Source organism: Babylonia areolata, chromosome 3 (assembly GCF_041734735.1).
Source record: "Babylonia areolata isolate BAREFJ2019XMU chromosome 3, ASM4173473v1, whole genome shotgun sequence".
NCBI lineage: Eukaryota > Metazoa > Mollusca > Gastropoda > Neogastropoda > Buccinidae > Babylonia > Babylonia areolata.
In genome coordinates, this window is record NC_134878.1 from 47,257,752 (window position 1) to 47,267,160 (window position 9,409).

Consider the following 9,409-nt stretch of genomic DNA (forward strand, 5'->3'; position numbering starts at 1 on the left):
TGTGTGTGAGTGAGTAAGAGAGAGAGAGTGTGTGAGTGAGTGAGTGAGTGTGTGTGTGTGTGTGGGTGTGTGTATGTGTGTGTGTATGTGCGTGCACGCGCGTGCGCACAATTATGCATGCAGGCTCAAGTCTACAGGAATACGCTTACCCGCCCATATCAGCCCATGTGCCTCAGAATCTCATCCGTAAAATCATTATTTTCAGTATCACGGTTTGTGTAGTGCTGTTGGGTCTCACTGTTGGATTTGTCCCATGTATTGACATGCCAGCAGCAGATTTTATTTTCTGTAGCCTATATCATGTTGGCTGACAATTTTCCAGGGTGGGGCTGAAATATTGTCCTTTGACAAATCCTGTCGCCGCGACAGTGGAATATATTTTTTTTCATGTCACTGCTATGTTGAAATTCTCGATGAAAATGGATTTCCCACCTCACTAAATTTGTGTGCAAGAAACGTTGCTTTCAGCAATACATCACCTTTATTGGTTTTTGTTTGTTTTGGTTTTGGGGTTTTTTTTAAACCGGAGAAAACAGCACACGAGCCACGGTATGGAAAATAGGCTACTTCCACACACAGGGGGGTTGGGGTGGGGGTGGGGGGCTCCACCCTGGATTTTGGCTTCTCATGGATTTCTACCTGATGTGATTCTAACATTTGACCACACCCTGTTTGTTGTCCTATCTGGGCTAGAAATTGATTATAGTGGAGAGTGTCTTGCCCTAGTTACATCCCCACTCTCTCGGCCAACAGGGTTTTAGGACAGTCGGCGTTGGGATGGTTCGCAAAGGCTAACAAGCCCCCCAAGGCTGCAGCACTAACAGCCTGTGCGATCTTGCCTCCTGGTTTGAGAGTCATGGTCCTTATCAAAAGGCTAAGCTGTAAAGGACTTCCCATTGCAATTGGGAAACCATTGATCATACAGCTCTCATGTACGGTGGCAACAAAGACAAAGCTGACCCGACCACAATTTTAAAAAATGCTGTGCGGGGATGATTGTTACTCTCTGCGTGTACAGATTGTAGGTAAGGTACGGGTAATTGCGTACAACGTGTAATTGCGAATGATTCGTGTACCGCCCCACTTCGAAGCGTTCTTAACGGTTGCCTTTCACAATTTAACGTCTGCTTCGACCTTTGTTTTGCAATACCAGTGAAACCAGTGGAACATCAGCTATTTCTGAGTTCAAGACCTGCTTCTGTTTTATATTGTCTACATGTACCCAAAGCCCTCATTCGCAATTAGACTTGCCCGTTCGCATTTACCATCAGGCACCCCTGCTATTTGAAACGTCGACAAAACGTTGAAAAAGAATAGTGAAAAGAATGAGCAGAACTTTTTCTGGTGCAACGAGTCGGAGAAAGCCTTCAAAAACAAAAGAACTACGTTTGACAATCGTACGACATGTTATCGATACAGCACACATGTTGAGCTGGTCACGTCGACTGGATCGTTCGCAACTGGGCATACCTACCCTAATAAACATATAAGGTGTGCCAATATATTGTTTGATTCCGTGTAATCGTCTGCTTTGACTTTGACTTTCCTTCAGGAGTTGTGGCATCACTTGGTCAACTAGCTTTTGGTTTTTACGCCGTGTGTACGTGTTTGTGTAAGTGTGTGCATTTTTTTTATATATATATACATTGAGCTGTGTCTGATTTGAGAGTGAACCTTTATGAATTTGTTATTGGGGCTGGAGCTTGCAGAATAAGGACGTGGCGAGTGCAGTAACAGGTGAAGGGAGAGGGTTTGAGGGGTGATTCTGTGAAAAGGGGTGGAGAACATGGATGGTTTGGTTTTGTGGGTAAGATGTGGGAGGTGGGTTGAGACCATGTATATATATATGTTATAGTGTGCCAGCAGTGTCACCCCCCACCCCCACCCACACTCTGTCCCCCTTCCCTCCCCATCCCTTCGCCCCCCCTCCCCCTCCTTCTTATCTCCCTTCCCGCTCGGTCCAAAGTCAAGTCTTTGGGTCGCGCCGACACAGCGCCACCCTCCCTCCTTCCACCCTCCCGCACCCCCACTCCCTAGTCGGCCCTCTTTGGTCAGCGACGCCACGTCACCCGCCCCAGCTGTAGGAACACGTGCAGTTATGTGATGTCGGAACATCCCGTGTGGCGGCCTGTCTTTCAAGTCGTTCCCCATCTCCCCTTTCACGAACGCAGCTGACGTAGATGGCGGGACTTCGGAAGGTAAGCTACGGAGAATTTATGCCAATGCGAACTTTGATCAAGCTGGCTAACAGGCTGAGAATTGTATTGTCCTGTCTCCCCAATCTCTTTGTGACGTAAACGGGTGAACTTGTCGTCATAGAATGTGTATGGGTAGAATTGTAGCAAATCAGATCAATCTGTTGAATTGGACTAATTGGGATTAAGCAGTGAATCTGTCAGTGATTCACATAGCGTCACTAGGACAAGCAAAGATTGGTTATTTCAGTTCAACTAGGTTGGGGGGAGTGAGTGTTGTAGCTTGCATTAGTATACACAGTATGTTGTGGGAAGGGATAAAACCAGTCAGCACAGCCAGTTCTCAGCTGTCTCCCAGAAAAAACTGACTGACACAGGCTGACTGACTGAACAGTGATGTGAGGAGCAAGGAAATCCCTGTTAGGCTGTGAGTACATGACTTGTAATGGTTTTATGTTATGTTGATAACTTAGTTGTGCTGGGAAACTATGTGTCGGTGAACAGCCAGTGTAAGTTGATCTTGTGGTTTGTGGAAAGAAAAGGGGTTAATGTGTTAATCATGAAAGCTACCCTCTGAGGGAAGTACTGGCCTATATCTTTTCAGTCCCCCCCACCCCCCTCTTCTGTTTTGTTACAGATATCTTGTTCTGTATTTTTTATGTATTACTTACTTGTTTTGTATATAGTAGGTGGTGTTGGTTCAGTGTGAACTGAACAGATCTATAGGCTAACACACTGTCAGTGTGTGTTGAGGGTTTTTCATGTGTGGGTGTGTGCCCACAGGGGTAACAGCAAGTGTTGTGAAACACATGTTTGACTTGTTGGTAGTTGTGATAACATTGTAGGAGTTGTGCTATGTGTCAGTGGTTTACTTTGTTCAGACAAAGTGGGAAGGAACATTGTAATGTGATTAATGAGTTGGTAAACTATGAGAGCATTGAGGGCCAGTGCTATGTTGTTGCACATTGCTGTTCACCAGAGATATGTTGGAAGTAATGATTTCCACACATGTACTTGTGTTTGTTTGGTTATGGTAACAAACAGTTTAATTGTATGATGCGTAACCAGAGTCGAACACTCTGGGTTGTATTGGTCAGTCATAGGTATAGTGTACAGTATTGTATGTCACTGTTGGTGGCAGGTAAGCTTGAGGAAGCTTGTATTACCTCACATAGATCTATGTGTGAGAGGAGTGCATACTGGTGGACATGTGATGAAAGGTGCTGAGAGGGTATCGGCCATTTATGTCAGTGATGTCCAGATATTTGAGATTTTATCTGACCTGGGTTTTGGTTGTGTGTTTGTGTTCCAGGTGTGCTGCTTGTAGATGCCGCTTGTACATGCTGCTTGTAGGAAGTACTTGAAGTAGGCAGTGTGTGCTGCCTTAGTGTGCGTTGCTTTTGCTATGTAGGGTGAACTGCTTAGTGTGTGTGTGCTGTATTGTAAACTAAACACTATAAAAAACCACTCCACGTGGCCCTGCTATTGGTGTGAGGAGAGAGTGAGTGAGTGCATGATCAGTCGATCCTATGTCCCCTGTCTGCTCCCCTGTCTGTTGGAATCGAACCACAACACTTTCAGAACACACACAGTAGTTTTTACTATATATATATATATATATATATATATATATATATGTGTGTGTGTGTGTGTGTGTGTGTGTGTATGTCTGTGTGTGTCTGTGTGTGTGTGTATGTGTGTGCGATTATAAATCATTTCAGTGTACGCGGTATCTTAACTTATTGGTATGTTTTATTTTTGCACATGTCAAACAAGTAACGTCTGTACTTTTAAAACACCCAGTAAACCAGTCTTGAGTGCGCGCGTGTATGTGTTTGTGTGTGTAACACAGAGACAGAAAGAAAGAAAGAGAGAGAGAGAGAGAGAGAATCTTTGAGAACAGAACACAAAAGAACAGACATGTGGCTCAACGGATGCTGATGTGTGTTATTTGCTGCTGTTGTTGTTGTTTGTCTGTTTGTTTTTCATGTGGGATATTGTCTCATGCATATTATGCTTTTTAAAAATGGGATTCATGTTCACACCCTTTCAAATGGGGCTTTGGCCCTAGTGAATAAAAAAAATTCTGTTCTTTTTCTGTTCTCGTACCTTTAAGAGAGAGAATACGAGAAAGTATGGGGATAGTCAGACAGACAAGAGATTAAGGTATCACTTTGAAATGATTCGGCTTTTCGTCATGTGTACATCAAAAATCGTAAAGGACAGCGGCTTACTTTATTAATTTCAAGCAAACAAAAAAAACATACACGTTTTCATTTTCGCGAAAGTCAATGAATATTTACAGCGCGCACGTATATGACACGATTGTTATTGTTGAATAAAAACACTTTTAAATGTCATGTATGCTAGGTTACCTTCAAAGAAAGATTAAAACAATGGAAAAAGAAAGACAAACAGAAAAAAAGAAGTCAGACAATCAATGACGCAATATTACAGCAGAAACAAATGACGTGTGAATATAAACAGATTATTCATACACCGTAGAGAAACGAAGGGAGACAACCCAGGAAGCAAAAGAGGGAGGGGGGAGGAGACATTTCTATTTTCGAAAACCAAACGAGGAGATTTTTTTTTTTTTTTTTCCAAAACCCTCGTGCAGATAATCATAATCAGTTGTAAAAACAACACAGTCCGTCGCTGAAGACACAGAGTAAGAGAGACAGACACTCACAGAGACAGAGACACAGAGACAGAGACAGAAAGAGACACTGAGAGAGGGAGAGTGAGAGAGAGATGGATGGAGAGGCGTGCTCGTTGCCATCGATAGTTGGAAGTCGGCAAATCGCACCAAGGGGAATTACCAGCAGAGAGAGAGAGAGTAGAGGATGGGGATGGTTACTACCACTAATAGTTTGTTACCAAATGGCACCTAAGTGATCATAGTATTATTATTATTATTATTATTATTGATGTTTTTGTTGTTGGTATCATTTTTTTATAATTATCATTAAATGAATATACTTTAAGTAATAAAAACATGCTCACATTCCAGTCTCCCATCCCACCCCCCAACCCCCACCCACCTTTTTTTCTTTTTTAATCCAAGAAAACGATTCCATCATACATAGGGCGTTTTAAGACTTTGAAATCAAATAAATAGTTCTGATCGCTGGCCCCTGCCTTTTTTTTTTTTTCTTTTTTTTATGTAACAATTTTACGTCAGGTTCCCATACACCATCACCTTCCCTGTCGTGTTTGCCCTCACGAGGTATTGACATGTCCATGTATGTATCCTAAATTCTATGGTATCTGTGTTTGTGCATGATTTTAGATTTATGTTTATAACTTTTTATGTAATATCCCCCCCCCCCATTCCCCCAATATTCCTTGTGACCCCGGTACACATGGTAATAAAGACATATTCTATTCTATTCAATTCTATTCTATGATTATGATGGTGCTTGTGATGATGATGATTATTATTATTATCATTATTATTACAATTGTGTAAACTAATCTTCGTTATCATTTTCCCCCTGCTGTCACACTGAAGTGACTGAGCAGTAGTTGTAGTCATAAGTCTTTCTCTTATACCAAATCATGACAGTACTTTCCACATGCTGTACTTTTTCTCTTTTTCTTTTTGTTTCTGCAAGACATTTTTCTTTTCTTTTTATTCAAGACGAAAACGGACTGTTGAATATTTTACTATGATTTTCACGAGTCATTGAACAACAGCTACACGTCACACCAAAGTCCAACAACAATGACTACCATTCCGGACGTGCATTCATGTGTCCCAAAGAGTGCGAAAATAATTCAGTTCCTTTGTCCACAAGTATATGGTTCACTAAATAAATAAAAATACACAGATCTGTTTCCCCTTTCCTCCATAACATACACGTTAACATACACGTTTTACAAACATCCGCTTAAGTTCAAGCAAACGGTGGTGATTGCAAGATGATGTGAACAACTAGAATGCCGTATACCGAATATTACCCTCCAAGAACAATATCTAACGAACGTACACGACAATCAGCGACACACACTGGATACTTCACAATCATGCTATTCCTTTGTCTGCTATCATTATAAATCATTATCAAAGTCATCATCATCATCATCATCATCTAGTAGTGGTGGTAGCAGTAGTAGAAGTATCACCATAGTCAGCATTACTACTGTTGTCGCTGCTGTTGTTACTAAAAAAAAAAATTCAGCCTTCCCAGTCCACTCCCCTTTCTTTTTTCAAGCAAGCCTTGACACTTTCTTTTTTTTTTTTTTTTTTTTTTTTTTTAATCTTTTCCGCAGTCTGTGATGTACTGTCTGAGCTGTTTTGCTCTGGCGATTAGGTAGTGAGATGTAAACACTGGGATGGGCACTAGCTGCCCATTCTGTAGTGTTATTTGTCTATATGGTCTTTAATGTATTTTTTGTTTGGTTTTGGAGTTTGTTTTGTTTTTTTCCTTTTTTACGATTTTTTTTTTTTTTTTTTTTTTTTTTTGTAATCTGGGGATGATGAATTAAGTGGAATGGCTGGCATCCTCAGCATGGCCTAGTCTTATTTCCCAGAAGGAGCTAAATGGTTGGGATACTGTGTCATGAACTGTTTTGTGGGTTTGTCTTTGTGTTTTTTTGTTGTTTTTGTTGTTTGTAGGTGTGACAGTTTTGTCTTGACGCGGTTGAACATCTGTACGGTTTGACAGTCCTGATATGGCCCTGTGCGGTCGGCTGGACTATAAGCAACACGAATATGTTACAAAAAAAACCCGAATGTTCATCAATACGCCACATTAAGGACAACATGTCAATAAAACAGGCGAACAAGAACTAAAACGCACCCACGTCTAATTAATGCACCACCACTTACCATTCTATCAATAAGTCCAACATTTCTTTTATAAACCACCGAAGAAAACAGACGTCATAGATTCACAAAAAATGCCTCATGGTGACGTCAAGAAAGACTGGACATCGTCTGTTTAAATCACCTCCCCTACAGCATCGAGACACCAGGACAGGGCGTGTGCCTGATGCTGTGTTGGGCCCGCGTCCCCATGACTGAACCAGGGGGCCTAACGGTCGTACACAGATATCTGTCATCCCACACCCCACCCCCCCTATGGTGGATCATCGCCACCGGGACAAAAAAGACATCGCGAGGACCAGCCTCGGACCGACAATCAGGACTCCACCACCCGAACACAGCCAGGACACAGCACGGACCACGGACATCACCGGCGGCCAGCACACATCAAGGACCCTCCTCGAGCAAGACCACAGGACCAACACCTTGACCACGCCACACCCCCTTGGAAAAGACCACAGCTACGAGCAACTTGACCTTTTAAGGGCGTAAAGCCGATAGGTCGTTAAACTCCACTCTATCAGGCATCGAGACACACTGGCGCAAACCTCAGTTAATAACAGCAGAATATACATAGGTGTTTTTCTTGTTTGTTGAGAATGAAAACGACGAACACCTAGATGAAGCATACAATCATTATATAACACAAATATTTCTGCACTGATTATGATCCTGAAAAGCCAGTTGTGTACGACATTATTTTTCGCAGAAAAGAATGGAAGTTGAATGAAAAGAATACATAAACTGAACCGACCACTGTACAATGGCATGACACGGTTATCTTTTCACACGTCTTCAGAACACGTGCTTTTCCTTTCGTTTATTTATAGTCTGTTCATCTAAGATGATGATATTAGACTGAAAATAAATTATATTATCATTATTACTTGGATTATTATCATTCCTATCATAATGTTGATTGTTAGTATTAATTAGATATCAACATTTTTGTATATTCGAATGAAAAGGGAGGCGGTTGAGGTGGAGGGGAGGTGGGGGGTCAAGGGGGAGGGGACTAAAAAAGGAAGAGAGACAGACAGACAGACAGACAGAGAACAGAATGTGGAAAAGATAGAGTACAAAATCTAAAATGGAGAGGGTGAGTGTCAGTGATTGGAGAAAGAAAAAACATAATATTGGAAGGGTGTGTGTGAGAGGCGGGACGGGGGAAGCGGGATTAGGACAACAACAACAACAACAAAATCAATAACCAAATATTGTATACACTACTTCTGTAGATTATTATTTGAAAAGAGGTTCATGTGGGGACCTACAATAAGCAACCAACTGGACTATTTAACACATAACTAGCTAACTTTAATAAAGAACAGTTTGAATGCTTTTCACCATTACCATTAATATCTTCCAAGCCTTATCTCCCTGCTGTTATTCTAAACCGTCAATACCATGAAACATCTGGCAATGAAAAATACAAGAAATCCTTAAAAGGTGGAATCAAGTACGGAGTGTGTGTGTGTGTGTGTGTGTGTGTGTGTGTGTGTGTGTGTGTGTGTGTGTGTGTGTGTGTTTGTGTGTGTGTGTGCATGTGTGTGTTTGTGTGTGTGTGTGTGTTTGCGCGCGCGCGAGCGCGTGTGTAGGTGTGTGTGTTCGAGAAAACTGGGAAATAATAATACAATTACAACAATACTATGAGCGATTTTTTTGTTTCTTGTGAATGTTAACTACAAGTATGTTGCAGTCTGATCACAAAAACCAAGTCAAAATGATAACCTAATGTCGAAAACGGGTCTTCCACTTTACAAGAATGAAAAATCCAAGGCAACTAAAATCCTTTTGTGACGGAAACCCGTTCTACTCAAATAAAACCACAAAAAACAACAACAGAAATTGGTTGGCCCCCGTTTCCTTTGCTCGATTGTTTGTTTCTTAGTGTGTGTCTGTGTCTGTGTGTGTGTGCGTGTGTGTGTGGAGTGATGTGGAGTGATGGCCTACAGGTAACGCGTCCGCCTAGGAAGCGAGAGAATCTGAGCGCGCTGGTTCGAATCACGGTTCAGCCGCCGATATTTTCTCCCCCTCCACTAAACCTTGAGTGGTGGGCTGGACGCTAGTCATTCGGATGAGACGATAAACCGAGGTCCCGTGTGCAGCATGCACTCAGCGCACATAAAAGTACCCACGGCAACAAAAGGGTTTTTCCTGGCAAAATTATGTAGAAAAATCCACTTTATAGGAAAAACAAATAAAACTGCACAAAGGAAAAAGTACAAAAAAAAAGGGTGGCGCTGTAGTGTAGCGACGCGCTCTCCCAGGGGAGAGCAGCCCGATTTTCACACAGAGAAGTCTGTTGTGATAAAAAGAAATACAAAATAGTTGCTTGCATGTTTCTGTAAATGTTGACTAGCCCGGGTGTTATTTCAAAAGT